General features: G+C 35.8%; 1 protein-coding gene across 2 annotated transcripts in view; it reads right to left on the bottom strand.

Annotated features, from left to right (window-relative positions):
- Serpinb7 (serpin peptidase inhibitor, clade B (ovalbumin), member 7) overlaps positions 1 to 16,099 on the bottom strand; it is a 50,035-nt gene that overhangs the window by 20,681 nt on the left and 13,255 nt on the right. Inside the window, exon 1 of one of the 2 annotated variants that reach the window (XM_005373035.1) lies at positions 5,014 to 5,067. The exons of the other annotated variant lie outside the window; for it this stretch is intronic. The gene's annotated coding sequence lies outside the window, so the exon portion shown is untranslated. Of the gene's footprint in view, positions 1 to 5,013; positions 5,068 to 16,099 lie in introns of those variants that run through there. 2 annotated transcript variants of the gene reach the window in all.

Raw genomic sequence — 16,099 nt, 5'->3', positions numbered from 1 at the left:
TTCCTTTGTCCCAGCATATTCCTTACTAACACTCTACAACAATCTCTCTGATACACTCGTCTCACACTGCTGTTCTTCAGCACAAAGATTCTCTTTCTCTGCTATTTTTATCCAGGGTGCATTTTTCTGTCTGGACATTTCTGTCCTCAGTGGCCTTTGAGAGGCCTCTTTTTGAACCCAAAGCAGACACATTCAGGAGTTTGCTATTTCTCAAGACACCCCGGATTTCTGAACAGATACAGAGTAAAAACAATTTACAGCGAGCAGTATAACACTAGACAGCCTATTCAAGGTGTTAATAGTCTTTGCTTTCTAAATTGTCTATAAATTTAATAAAATTTAGAGGCTTACCACATTACTTCCTTACTATTTTTGTCCACTATGGTCTCCATATGCATTCTTTTTCTTTTGTACACCAAAAGCAGTTTTATTTTTTTCTTCAATTTTCTTTTTTTATTGTTTTTGTTTTGTTTTGTTTTTTGACACAGGATCTTGCTATGTAATTCAGACAGGCCTTGAACTCACTATGTAGCCTAGGCTGGCCTCAAACTCATGCCAGTTCACCTACTTCAGCTTCTCAAGTACTGGGATGACAGGCATGTGCCACCAAGCCAAGCTCTCAAATTTTATTTTTTACTAGTACATGTTTGTAGTACTTAATGATCACATTCCTGTGGGGAGTTGGTATATGTACATAACACATTTTAATACTTGGAGCAATCACTTATTCTAAATCTTTAAAAGAACATGCTAATGTTAAATATAATTCATCCTTAGTTCTGTGCATGTGTTTATTCTTCTAAGACCATTTTCTGACATTTTAAAATGGAAAATATGTGTGCATTATGAACATGCTCAAGATTTTCTAACACAAGATGTCTGTTGCTTACTAGAAAACCCAGGCTGCAGTAGCAAATTTAAATTTGAAGATGAAAATAAGGTTATCTTTGAATTTCACAGTGTTGTTCCTGACATATAGAGGGGTGCCACCACCATGGAATTCTTCAGAGATCTAAGTTGCTATTTCTTTCAGATTTTGTCCACAAAGTGAACCCAATACAACAAGTAGGATTGCCTCAGCCTAAATAAACTTGCATGAATATTCCAAATTATTCACTTTGAACGTTTGACATTGTGTATACATCTCATGTTATGACAATTCCAAGAGTCATAAATCCCATCAGGCCCAGTCCCAAGATTGTTGCTACTAGTTGTATGACCTGTGTTGTCTTTAATTTCTGAGTTTCTCAGGTTCAGGTCATTTAGTGAGATGATCTTTTTATGGGATCTAGCATAATGATGATCAAAAGAAAATCCTGCTATTCTCTACCTTCCACGCTATAAGAGGAGTACACCATAGTACTAGGCGTCAGGTTTGGAGGAGGGCAGTGTAGAAAAGAAAGAGCGTCCCAAAGTGGAAGAAACATGTAGTCTAACAATGAAATTGTTCTGGATTGCCACTGTGTACACACAGGTGCAGTCACAAATAATTAATGTCCTGGATGATAGATACTGGAAAGTAGGAAGAAAATGTTCAAATGAGAGGAGGAACAAGGCAAGGTGGAGGGGTAAGGGAAGAAAGAGAAAAGAAAAAACAAAGAGAATAGAAGGAAAAATGAGAACAAAGCTTTTGTAGATGAGAAGGGCTGAAGCGAGGGGAGGGGAATGGGAAAAAAAGAAGAATTAGGATGTGTTGTATATGAGTTAAAACTTCCTGTGGTGAGTGTGAAGATTGTGCATATCAAAGATGTACCAATAAAGTTAATTTAAACAATAAATCAATAAAATTATAAATGAGATTGAAGTAAGTTTTCCCATTTTTATCAAATGGGACCTTGAGTTTAAAAACCTAATAACTATTCTCATAATAGACATTCAATGAATTGAAGCTGCTATATTTATTATTTTCTATAAAATGGTAATATCCTATTCTGTTTCAGAAGACAAAAATATTAAATATGAGGCATTCACAGAAATTCCAAGCCCTGGGAATGTAACTGAGACATGAAGCTGTAAATAATGTTCCCCGGGGTAAAAGTCTATTTCTTCCATTTGGAACACCCATTCTTCAATTACACTTGAGAAACATAAGGTTAGAAAAAAAGGCATTCACACCTGTACACTCTTTATTCCAAGAAATAAAATCTGTACTCTTTTAAAAGCTACCCGGGATGGGGGTGGAAGTTGCTCAGTGGCAGAGTGCTTCCTTAACATGCATGAAGCTGTGAGTGTGATCTCCAGAACCACAAAATAAATGGGTAAATAAGCAAACAAGTAAATAAAATAAAACTTATTCAGAAAAATATTAAGTTGATTTCATATCTAATCCAAGCAATTCCTGGTACACAGCAATGGCTGCTGTCATTGTGCTACAAGAGAAAGACCAGGAGGGAAACAAAGTTGGTGGTGTGGGGCAAGAGTCAGTGGGTCCAAGGAAGTTCTGAATGGCGAGTAAAACTGGCAGTCCCTAAGGCCTCCAAAAATTTCAGGGACTTAAATCCCATTTTGGATTTGAAAAATGAGTATTGCTTCTAAAATATGAAAAAATAAGATCAAAATGTAAAAACATACAATCAAATGTATGAAAATGAAGCATATATGATTTTTATATTGAACTTACTAGTAGTAAGAAATTCATGACTTTTAAGAATAAACTATATGATGGACAGCTCTCCCTTCAAAAAGATTTCCAAGACTTCATATCGGTTGTTGAAAATTATAGACTGTGCTAGATGAAATGAATCAGTCTTAGACAGTAACTGGAAAAACAAAACCACAATAATCTTTTCCAAATATTTACAGTAGAACTTATGTTAAGTAGATTGCAAGTCCATTTCAACGCATTGATATTATATGGACTAGGTCCTTTAAAATAAGACTAGAAAGATTTTTTAAGTGACTGTTTGAGGACCTTTTTGTATAGTTCAGTGGGGATCTGGAAGCTACCTGGTGGTATTATATCCTAAAATGCAAAAACATGCTTCAAGGTACATATGTTTTGGTAAAGCCTCAATTCTTCCTATTTAAAACTTGTGTCTTTCTATTTTATCCATTTGGTGGTGCTTTTTCAACAGTATCATTTAATTATTTTCTAAGTAATAATCATAAATTCTCATTTTCTAAATTTCAGTTATCCTGATAACTTTCCTCACAACTATCATATTCATGAAAGAAAAGCTACACTGAAATTTGTATGAACAAATACAGGGGGTGAGATTTTATTGTTCTGGAGACAGGGTCTCGCTATGCAATTGAGGCTGGCCTTGAGATTTTTTTTTAACCTAAGATAATTTTTGTGGCAGAGAAATCATACTAAATAAAAATTATTCCATAAAAACCTGAGCCAAGACATTCCTAGACAAATATAAATTCTCAAGCCCTAACTGTTAGAATGATAAGTGATGCTCGATTTTATATACTGAAACACATTTGTATGGACATGTTCACTGATGTTGAAAATAAATTCTAAAAATATAATTGTCTACATAATTGTTTTTATTATCTTTCTCTATCCAGGTGCACTGTAGTTTTTAGCAATGAAAACAAGATTCTTCCCTCCTCATCTGATAAAAGTCTGAACCCCGCTGGCAAATAGCGTTATTTCAGGCTGAATTAGTTATTCTATGCCCCAAGGTTTCATAATGAGGCAGATGAGAAAAATTAGAAGAGGACCAAAACTGTGATTTTTCTTTCCCATATAATTATTTTCACAGCAACTTAAATGAACAAAACGTGAACAAAAATAAAGTAAAATTTAAAAACCACCAAATTCCAAATGACTTGGATCCCGGTGAGAAAAATAAATATAGAGTAAAGCTATAGAAGCTATAGAAGACATCAGTGTGGTAATGCCCAGTATGCCACTGTCCAGACAGAGTGCTAAGAAAAATTCTTTTCAAGTCGTAAAAGAACTTGATTTTCATGATATAATTTTTCATTTTACCAAACTATACCACACTTTTATGATGTTTCTTGTGTAAATATTTTAATGTACAAGGAGGCAATTGGTTCATAATTTTCAATGAGTACAAATTAACTTATACTCACAAAAATTCTTAAATTCCAGCTTCAGAGTTGAGAACCTGAAAGCCCACGGTAGCCTGAAGCCTATTTGGTTACTTACAGTATATTTCAACCCGAGAGTTATTTTATCCCTTTCCTTCCTATAGTCCACATACTATTTGTATGAAAACAACAAAAAATGCATATCTCTTCACCCAAGCATTCCTATAAAGGTCTAGTAAAAAAATCAAGAAAAATAATTTTCAAAATAAAGTGCAAAGAAAAACCAGGTGCAAAACATGTTCAATGAAACATGAAATTATAATGATAATATTTCATAGGTACACATTTATTATATCTATTGATAAATTTTAAGTCTTAAAAATTTAATAAAATATTATCCACCTAGGGTAATTCTGACTGTACCGAGAAAATCATAGTTCACGTGCACTGTTAAAGATTTTATATGTACTAATATACGTATTAGAAGAGAACGAATAGCTATGAAATGTGAGTAATTTTTTATTTTTATCGGTAATCAAATGTGTTGCTATAAAGATCGCTGCTGCTCTACAGAAGTATTTTTAAATCTTTCCATTTCTTTTTGAAACATTTCAAATTTTGATAAACCTCTACTCAGCTGAGTACCTCACTAAACTATGAAAGCACATTCAATGATATTCTCAAAAATTAGTGTATCCCAACATAGAGTGCCTTAAATAAGAATACTGGAAAGATTTGTGCATAATTCCTTATTTATCTATTTGCAGATGGGATATGAAGTTTTGAATGGTACCTTATCCCCTGTACTATGTTGTATGATATTCTTAAAGTCAGTCCTGAATAAGCTATAAGGTAAAGGGAATAGGACGCAATGATGGTGATAGTTGAATGAGTAGAATTTCTCAGATACAGAGTACAAAGAAGTAGCCAAGATTTATGCAGTTCTTCCCCCACCTCTGTCATTCTCCCTCTCCCCAAAATGACATTTTGGGCATTAGAAATGTTTACCTTACTGTCTTCATAGAGGAAGTTGGCAGCTGGTTGGGTGAGTCTGGAAGAGCTCCCTGCGTTACTCTGAACTATAAAGCCTCTGACTCAGACACTCCCTTTCTTCTTTTTTGATGACCATGAGAGTTTTAAATAATGCCATCACAAGGAGATCATTTTCAGGTCCTTATAGAGCAAGTCTAAAGAAGTTTGTAGAGTATCAGCTAAACCTCTAATTCAGAGCAGTCAAAATAGATACTTTTAGTGAATGAAATGTGAACACTGAAATGTTACTTGGTATCTCATGGCATTTTTGTTTAATATATGTAGATATCCCTATATTGTGACACAACTGGAATTTTTTATATGTGGAAATTAGTCTGCTGATTTTCATTACTTGTTTGTTCAATTCCCTCCTACGCTCTAATTTTGGTATCTAACAATACAACACAGCTCCTATTTCAAGTTTTCATATTCTAGCACCTGTAAGTTCATTATCAAGGAGTATCAGCGCAATCCTAGAGATCTGAAGAGAACAAAGTTCTGGAGGAGGGGCTGGGGATTTAGCTCAGCGGCAAAAGCGCCTGCCTGGCAAGCGCAAGGTCGTGAGTTCAGTTCCCGGTACCGGAGAAAACCCAAAAAAAAAAAAAACAAAGTTCTGGAGGAGAATGTGCATTTTTTCTTCCATAAAATAAGAATTCAGATTGATTATATCTTCCGTGTGTGTGTTTGTATGTGTGTGTGTGTGTGTGTGTGTGTGTGTGTGTGTGTGTGATCAATAGCATGATTTCTGCCTTGGGAAGTGGGAAGTACTGTATTTGAACGTGGTAGATAAGCTGACCCCTTCAAAAGAAGTAGAATTTTATTCTACTTAATGTTTCTGGCTTTATCTTACACATTATTCCTGCGAGCCTTTGCTTAGGCCACCTTCATTTTAATTGTGTAATTCAATGCTAAATTGAATATTTTGATGATGTTAAGCTCTGCATGATGAATGTCATCTCAGAGAGACAGATGTGTTTGAGTATATTGCACATGTAAGGAGAGATAGCTACTTCCATCAGAAAATAAATATATTAGTCATGGGAAAAATGAAAGACAATACATTGAAAGGTTATCATTATTAATTCCAGAAAAAACAAAGTTTATATTGCAAAATATATCATAGCATATTTTATAGATCAGCTGCAGATACAATTCTCTTTGTTATAATGATTTAAATATTAAATGTTGAGGTAAATAAAATATAAGGTATATTTCTCTAGGGAGATTAGGAAGAGATCCTAAAGGTACTAGTGGGGAAAAGCCTATTTGAGATGGACATCATCTTTACATAAAAATCTATGGAGTCTCAAGATGCAAAAAGCAAAAAAAGGAAACATTAGCATGCTAATTAGGTGTTTGGGAAGACACAGGAAGTAGCATTAAAAGTGGTTGAGTGGTATTATTCCTGTTAAGTGGGAAGCAGAGAGGAAAAGAGGAGCATCAGGGGTTAATTATTTATTTAAGCCGGAGATCAAAGTGAGGACCTCACACATGCTAGCTAAGGATTCTACCACTGAGCTACACCTCCAGCCCCAAGGCTCGTTTTGTATGGTAGGTTTTGTGACCTCATCTTGCAGCACCCCTCACTATGCAGGTTACCTGTAATCTCCAAGTAAAATAATGAATAAATTACTAAGACTATTGTGTTGTGTGATCTTAAATAAGTAAGTGAATTTCTCTGTGTCCTTTTCTTCCTCATTTGTAAAATAAGAATTTAGACCAATTTTAATTACATGTGTAATCAAGAACACGGTGTTTCTTATAGAATAGCCTGTCAATAATTTTAGTTCCCCCTTTCTACTGTCTCTGCACCACCACTTTGTGTTTGTTACAGTGTATTATATATTATTAGCATACAGCATAAGAAACTTACCCACTTTAGCCATTTTTATGTAGTAACTTACTTTCCAAAATCTGAGGATTGCCACTAATATCACACGAGATAGTGCTTTCTCTCTCAGGAAAATGATACAGTGGCATCTATGTAAGGATTTAATTGTGGGAAGGTTGGGAGGATTGGGCACTTGGGAAGGGAAGCTCAAAGCTCAGGGCAGGGCAGGGAGAACAGGTGGCTGAGCTACGTGGAGGGTGATGTGTGGAGGGAAGGACTAGTGTTATCAGCTCCTCAAGTTGACCCGTAACTTTGTTGGGCTTAGCATCCCGGGACTCTCTCAGACCTGGTTATATGTTCATGGGCATATAACTTCTCCCTTCAGGTACAGTTCCCAGAGCTTCTGACAAGATCTTTGCTCATCTAATATACTCCCAAACTGTGTTCCCCACTGGGACACCATTACTCCACTCTCACTGTGAAGGTATTTCTCACCCCCAATATGGCACCTTCTGCTTACTGATGCCCGAAATCTCCAAGACAGAGACGTGTATTTTCATGCCACTGATAGGGGTGAGATTTAGAACCCAAATGTATCAGAAAAGAAGGCACACAGTGTGATTCCTCATGAAAAGATCAAACTAAGCAAAGTGTGTTTTTCAGGATGTTTTTAAAGGTGGACACACAGGTCAAGGAAGTGATTGCCTTTGTTCCCTCCAGTGGAAAGGGAGGTTTTCTTAATGAAGGAATGGGGAAGGAGGGATTCTTGAAATGGTATATCTGCTAAATTGCATGTACATATTGAATGCATATTTATGTGTTCAATTTGTATTTCTTAATTTTTAAAAAGTCAGCAAGAAAATAAAGAAGTCTAATTCTTCAGAAGCAGTGTCATGGCACATTTTATATAACTCATCAGTGCTCCAACCCTGAGATCTTGCTTTGACAGAAGGCAGGCTGGGATTCTAAGCCAAGGATACACAAGTAATAGGGCACCAAACAAGCCCAGAAGAAATGACAGATGTGGCTTATGGCAGAAACTTGGAGTCACAGTATGTCCTCATGCAGCACCCAAACCTGAGCAGATTTGTGGGTGGTGAAACAGGCTGTCTCTTAGTACAGGAATCCCTCCAAAAAATGACTGTGGGGGATTCCAGGCATCTGGGCATACATACTGACCGCCTACATTGTTCTTGAGATTCAGTAGTGAAATGAAATCTACCTGAAATAGTAGACAGGAGCAGCATATCTGAATATGTAAATCAATGATATGTTCACATAGCAGGGGTGAGAATCTTATCTTCTTTCTCTAGTGACAAGCAAAATGTTTCCACACTGCTGAGTAGTGTTCAACCCTAAAATTTTCCTTATGCATTCAAAGACATGACAAAGAATGGCAGAGGTGGGAAGCTGATTTATTGTTTAATGGACTAACATAAGCATTTCCAAACTGTTTTGTTCTAAAAACCTTAGAACTGGTCCTAAAAGTTCATCACACGTGTTTTTCTTCTGTCCAAGAACCTGCTTATTAATGTTTAGACTTTGCCTCCGGATGGTTTCCCTGTGACTCAGGACACAGCACTGCTTCTAAAGAAACTTAAACCATAGAGCTTTCCACCAGGTTTCAAAATAGTACCTGACTAAGGCAGTCATTATGTGGTTCATTCAGTCTGCAAGTGAATCACATTTGAAGAGGTTTTCCCAACTCCATGATGATGGTGTTTATGTAACCAGCTAAATAAATTGAAGTCCAATAGTATTTATCAGCCTAACTCAAACCATGGAGCATCGGTACAGTAAAGAGACCTCAGTAGACTAAATCAGAGCTCAGGGGCAGCTGTGACTCTGCTTGGTATCTAATAATATTATAATTTGTCAATGATCAATTATAGGCCCATTTTTCTTACCCTATCTTGTATAAATTTGCCTGACATAATGGCCTAAAATAGAATTTAGTACTATGTTTTTTTTATCATTCTTCAAAGTGAGATGTTTATCAGATACCTTTTTTGACTGACTTCACTGTGGTTTTCTGTCTTTCTCTGCACCTCCTTCTTCCAAATTTGGTCTGGCTTGGGAATTTCCACCCCATAAATCTGTCAGGTTAGTTATCTCACTTGGCCTCCCTAGATGCTTACCTGAGCTAAGAAGCTTCAGATAGCAGCTGAAATTTGGGGTGTTTATTCATTCTTGTCATCCTGCCAGCCTCTCCTCCACCCTTCTGACCTGGCAATAGGAAGCCACATCTGTACCACCCAGATCCACCCTGCTGTATCACAGGCTGGAGATCACTGAGCTGGATTTGCCTCCTGAAAAGTGACCAGATGTAAGCAAAGGTAGATGGGACCAACTGGTCACTTATATCTTTGCCATCAGAGCATGCCACAATGGGGCAGCAATGCATTCTAGTCATGGCTTCAACATCACAGTGTTGAATGGTGTGCTGCTCCACCTTCACTACTGTGTACAGAAAACATTGCAATACTGGTTATTCTGGACCAGTTTTTTAAAGTATAGCCAATGTTTACCAAAATGATGGCCTTTTTTCGGAATTAAGTGGTACAATCAACTACCTCCTTCCCAAGAAGGAGATCTTCCTAGCTTATCTAAAATCAAATAGTGATTATTGTTCACCTGCATGATGGTTTATGAGTCACATTATAGTACAGAAAATAAAGTAACAAATAATCCTCCAAGCTATTTTTCATTTATCAGTTGCAGTAAACTTTCTAATGGAAAAGGAAACAGAAGTTTACAAATGGATTTTGTGTGTTTTGTACTCTACTTACAGTGAAAATTGATGAGAGTGAGCTAAAATACTTTTAATTCCACTAATTCTCTACAATTTACCTACTGTAGAGATAAAGGACCTTCAAGTGATGAAATGGTCTGCGGGTTAAAGGCGAGGGATCCACATGCCACACAAACAGAGTAATCCTCCTGGAATTACCAAGACTCAGCCCTAATTAAAGGTGTACTCATCATGTTGTCGTCTTCGTTTCAAGTCAGAAATCCCTCCCACTACTGGGTCTGCAACTATCTATTTACAACTAAGCAGTCCCAGTATGACGTAAATACAACAAGGAAACTCAGCCATGGGAATGAGCATGTCATGTTGTCTTCTCCCTTACCACACGGTGATAAGCTAAACTTCACAAGTACAGAAAAGGTCACATGAGTGGTAATAATCTAAATTTTACTGTCTTGTCCTCACTTTCTTGCCCAGGGCTGAAGCCCATGATGCTTGAGGTCACCAAGGAAAAGAGCTGCCTCATTAGTTTACAGCCACCACACGTGTCTTCCTTATTTTTCTTTACATTTTCAGACTCCTCACCCCTATTCTTAGCCTCCAAACAGCACGGTGTCTCTGCCAAGAATACTATTCTCTGGTGCCCTCATACATACAAGCCTCCTCCCAGGGTCAGCACTATCACTTGGTACCATGAGAAGGAGGGTAGAAGTTCCCTTCTGCACTCTTATACACTGTTGCCAAGAGTCTAGCCAGAATGCTTACTGTGCGTGCATCTTCTAGAAGTTGTTATCAAAATGTTCCCTTTGCCTGATCCTTATATTAGGACCAGGCAAATATCAGAGACTTTTCAGAGATGCTTGTCTTTTTACTCATGCAATGTACCTATAGTCACCTATGCATAAACACCTTTTTGTTAGTTTCCCTGCCTCAGTTAAATGAACAATAATAAATAGGCACTTTAGGGGGCTGTCAAACCTCCATATGACCCCAAAACGTTTTGAGTTTTCTTTACTATTAGTAGTGAATTTTCTATCTTTACAGATTTTATCTGAAGTACATTCTGTTATTTTCCCCAAATGAACTAATAGTCAGTTTCTACTTAAATGTGTAATATAAAATAAATAAAAATGTTCACTTTTTCCAACAAAAGCCTTAGAAATAAGACAAAGTGGTCTATGTGGACCCAAAGTCATTATTTTTTTCAAATCTAGGGAGTAATTTTAAAAAGAATTATAGGAGAGCATAACCTTCTTACAATCATACTCAAGCTAACTTTTCCCACATACCTTTGATATCATATGACTGCTAATCTAATTCATGGTAGCTTCTCAACTACATTTTTTATTTATTCAAGACTTTTTAAATCTTGATGTTTTATACAGAGTTCAATCATTTGAAATGAACATATGGATTCTCATGGTAAAGCTATTATATTCTAGATACTGAGAAACGAACTCCTTCAGGAGAGAAACAAAGACTCATTGCTCCTTTCTTTTTCTTTCACGTATATTACAGTGGCTGGTATTATATAGGCTTAATAAAAGTGAGAAGAAATGACTAATGGTAAACTGAAAGTATGAGAGCAGAAAAGCAAGTAAACAGAATCATTGAGGAAGAAATCATTAATTAGCAGCAGGAATTTGTAATAGTCTGAAAAATGAACGAAGAATTTTTATTTAAATCTTGGAAAAATAAGGTAAGAATAACTCCCAAAAGAGGAAGTAGCATGAATAAAAGCCCACTGGTGTGTGGTGGGAGTGTAGACTGGTACAACCACTGTGGAAATCAGTGTGAAGATGCCTCAAGAAAACTAGGATTAGAGGTTCCACTTGACCCAGCTATTTCCCTCTTGGGTATTTTCCAAGAAGAATTAAGAACAGCATATCACAGTGATATATGTGCACCTATGTTTATGGAAGCACAACTTGTAATAAATAAATCTTAGAAACAACCCAAAGGCCCATCAACTGAGGAATAGATAAAAAAGATGTGGCATTTTTATACGATGGAGTACTACTCAGCTATAAAGAAAGATAACTCGAGGCTTTTATAGGTAAATGGGTGCAACTAGAGAACATACTCATACGTGAAGTAAATCAAACCCACATATGTAAAGATTGTATTATCTCCCTAGTATAAGAACCTGAAACAGTAAATAAAACCCAAAATGTACACTAGATATTGTGAAAAGGAAAGAAACTGCTCAAAAGGAAAGAACAACTGGGATGAGGGGAAGGAGAAAAGAAAGAAAGAAGGAAGGGAAATATGTACATATATACACAAGATAGCTAAGATACTTGTACTAATAATTCCTATTGGTTCATTGAAAAGAAGAGTTAATGCTTAATCAATTTTGCATGCCTACATTTGGTAATCTGAGCAACTTCTTTGAAGATAACAAAATGCAATATAATAATCATTATTCATTTCTTATCATCTTGTTTTGAAATTCTGGGTCATTTTTATTATTTTTAAAATTATCTTTAAATTTAAAAAATTACTCTATAAAAAAAAAAAGCTCATTGGAATGAAAGTACATAACAAGCTGGTGATGAGGGCTGCAGGCATTTCTTGCTCTGCTGCCCTGATGGACGATGATGTTATTAGCAGAGACAGAAAATCCAGCAGGGGTATGCATGATGGAGAGCAAGGGAATAGTAAGTTCTCCTTAGAATACACTGCATTTGAGATGTCCATGGGAGGAAATTTATGTCTGTGTATAAAAGAAGTAGTTGTGATACAGTTTGCTATTTGAAGGTCTTTGACACATGAACGTCAGTGAAAACCATGGATGAAATTTCCAGAGAATGTAGAAAAGAAAACAATATATTTATTTTCCAGTGAAGAGGCCTTGGGAAATTCCTACATTTAAAGGATAAGCATAGTATAGTTCAATGGCACAGTGCTTGCCTGGCAAGTACAAGGTCCTGAATTCAGTTTCTGGTACTAAGTAAATAAATGAATAAATGTCAAGCATAATGCAAATACACATTTATAAAGGTAGAATGGCCAGGAGACTGACTGTGACTAATAATGAAATAGTTCTGGAAACTAGGTAGTAAAGTTATGGGATTTTCTACAGCAATATCTGTAAGCCCAAGAGCAGGACTGAGGGCAGTTTCTGCTGGGAACTATGTATGCAGATGTGATAGGTTAAGATGTGGTGTCAATGAGAGTGCAGACGAAATGGTAGAATAAGAATTTGAGATAAAGCACAGCTTGCTATAAAAAAGAAATGACCTTCGTCACAGTTTACCGAGAGCAGATCGTTTCAGGACCATGGACATCAGCCATGCACTTCCCACCCTGAAATTCTTTGTGAGGAACATTTACAGGCTACACAGCAGAGAAACTAAGAGGAGCTGATGGACGGTAAGACTTTGGACATCATTTTACTAGAAGCCAAGATATTAAATACGACTAAGGAAAATACTGAATACGCAAAGGCCAGTGAATTATGATTGGAAGTAAAAATTTCTGATTTTCAAATACAGCCCATTTTCCAAAAACAATAGCTACAGAGTACCTGGTATCCCAATGTAACCATGCAGGCCAGGGACAGGCTTGAATTAACAGTGAAGGTGCAGAAGCCAAAATCCTCTAAGAATCTGAGGGAATAGCTTTAAGTTTGGAAGATGGCCATAATCAAGCTGGGAAAGAAGGAATAGATAAATTGAGCCAGGAGTGGTGGTACATGCCTGTAATCCCAGAACTTGAGATCCAAGAGGATTGCCACAGATTTGAGGCCAACCTGGGATACATAGTGAGTTCAAGGCTAGCCTGAACTACTTAGTGAAACACTCTCAAAAGAAAAAGGAATATAGAAGCTTAGAACTTTAAAGGAGGAAGAGTAGTTTATACAGGAGGAAGAGTAGTTTATAAAAGAAAGTGATCAAAAATATCCTGAAAATTATGTCAAAAGCAGAAGACAGACCTTATTTTCTTCCTTTGGCCTAAATTAAGGGGCACAAAGGAAATGACAGCTTCCACATGAGAGGCACTGAGGAGGTATTAGGGATAAATTTAAGCTATAGTGTTAGACTGAGAACAAAAGAAAAATTTCTTTGTTAATGGAATGCTAATGGAAAGGGCTTGGTAATATTGGTAGATCTGCAGTCCTACTATGAAAAGGGGAAAGAGGGGGGTAGCAATTGGTCAAAGTCAAGGAAAATTCCTTACCTATCCTAAAATATGCCAGCCACTCCCTGAAAGCTGAAGTCATTTGTGTTTCATGCATTTGACATTTTGTTCATTCCAAATTCCAAGCATTGAAATTTCTATAAATTGTGTTTACCATATCTTCTGATCTAAATTATTTATTTGAATAAAATCTTGTGGTAACAAGTTCCTGGGCTTAATTACATACTGTATCATGAAGACTTCATTCTAAGTGATTGCACGGTAGGTCTGTTTTGATTTTTTGGTGTATTCTTTGTAGCTTTACCATGGGCAGGGCACAAAAGAATCCAATTGGTCTCCATCCCTTGTTGACATGTAAATATTTACCCTATCTTCTGTTCTTGTTGGTTCTTCCTCCACCTTCTACTTCTCTTCCAGTTGTGAAATGAGTAACCTGGGCTTTCACTTGCCAGTAAATACAATGATATAGAGTTCTTCTGAAATATGTAAATAAAAGCAGTCATTGAGACTTCTAATCTGTTCTCAACAGAATTCCAAATGCTGAAGGCCTTGTTGATCCACACTTGTTTGTTCCATCTAATGTCATCACATCGTCATGGTCACAGCCCAAAGAATAATGAACAGTACATTTCCAAAAAATTAAATCATCATTTATTAGTAAACTTTTCTTGTTTGTTTGTTTGTTTGTTTGTTTTCCCCCAGTACTGGGAATCAAACTCATGACCTTGTGCTTGCCAGGCAGGTGCTGTGCCACTGAGCTAAATCCCCAGCCCCTATTAGTAAACTTTTAAAGGGAATTCTTTTAGTTGTATATTTATGAACAGACTGACACTGGGAAGTTTTCTTAAGAAACAAATTAAACTTCACATTCCACCTGGAAATTTTAACTTTCCAAACAAATGCAAGAATTGGTAATATTGTTATTAATAATTACCAATTACAGTTTATTGTATTATTGTTATTAATATTGTAATAATTAATATTCTAATATTTTATTATTATTAATATTGTAATAGTAATATTGTTATTAATAATTACCAATTACAAGTTATTGTACTATTGATAATTTGATTTGATGAATTACTTTATTATCATATCTTGATTATTGTTATATTTCATGAAAAATATAGATACTAAGTCCTCAGAATAAGCATTACACTTGCTCAAGTCTAGTGACAAAGTTCAATATAAATGACGTGTAGTTTATTTAACCTTGTATTTCATTATCTTTTAAAATTATTGTTTCAGTTTTCAGTGGTAGCTCTAAAGTCTCTGCCTGTGGTCTTCTTCTTGTGGTATAATTTTAAAATGTCTCCCTTCTGGCTACAAAGTTTGAGTGGGATCATGCAATGATAAGCGATGGAGAAAAATATCCTTTAAATTTATATATGAAGAACCAGACTCACTCTTGCTCAATTGATCTGTGAATTTGTTAAGTAACACAATAGTTATGAAAACTTTGTTAGGATTTTCCTTTGTTTTGAGACAAGCTAATTCTAACATCTATATCAAATAAAAAAGAAATATGATGTAACTTTAGTAACAGATTTGGAGAAAATGCAACATACGATTCCAAGACTTAATATCAAGACAATTAATATGTAAGTCACTGAAACAGATTAGAGCCAAGAAACAAATCTACATAAATGTTTTGACATACTGTATGTGTGAAAATCTTTTAGTATTTAAAAGATTGTCTTTTCAACAAATGGTCTCAGAACAATTCAATACACATAGAGCAAAATATTAACTTCATATAGTGCACAAAAATTAAGTAGGAATGGATCATAAAGCTAAACCTGAAATATAAGACATAAGACTATAAAATTTTCAGGAGAAAACAAAGCATATTTTCATGATCTGGACTGTGAGAACAGTTTTAAAACAGCACCAGTGTTATAGTCTATAAGATAAAAAAAGACATGAAGTTCAAAATTTGAAAGATTTTCTATGTGAAAAGCACAGAAGAGAATGGAAATATACATGCTGGGAAAATAGTAATACTTGACTAAAGACATATACAATAGATGACAAATCACTACGAAAGTTCCTCAAATTATTTAGCCATTAGTGAAATGTAAATCATAGTCACGATGAGATACCCATATACACCTACCCAGTGGTTCAAATTAAAAGTACTGACAACAGTGTTGGTAGAAATATGGAGCAACACACTCATGTGAATTATAGTATGGTAAAAGAAATAAATCAATGGGATAAAGACATTTAAATAAATTATCTGGGGAGGGGGCTGGGGATTTAGCTCAGCGGCAAAGCGCCTGCCTGGCAAGTGCAAGGTCGTGAGTTCAGTTCCCGGTACCGGAGAAAAACCAAAAAAA

This window comes from Chinchilla lanigera, unplaced genomic scaffold, assembly GCF_000276665.1.
Source record: "Chinchilla lanigera isolate Chin_1 unplaced genomic scaffold, ChiLan1.0 scaffold00001, whole genome shotgun sequence".
Lineage (NCBI taxonomy): Eukaryota > Metazoa > Chordata > Mammalia > Rodentia > Chinchillidae > Chinchilla > Chinchilla lanigera.
The sequence above is the reverse complement of the archived record's forward strand: the minus strand, read 5'-3'. Positions and strand labels throughout refer to the sequence as shown.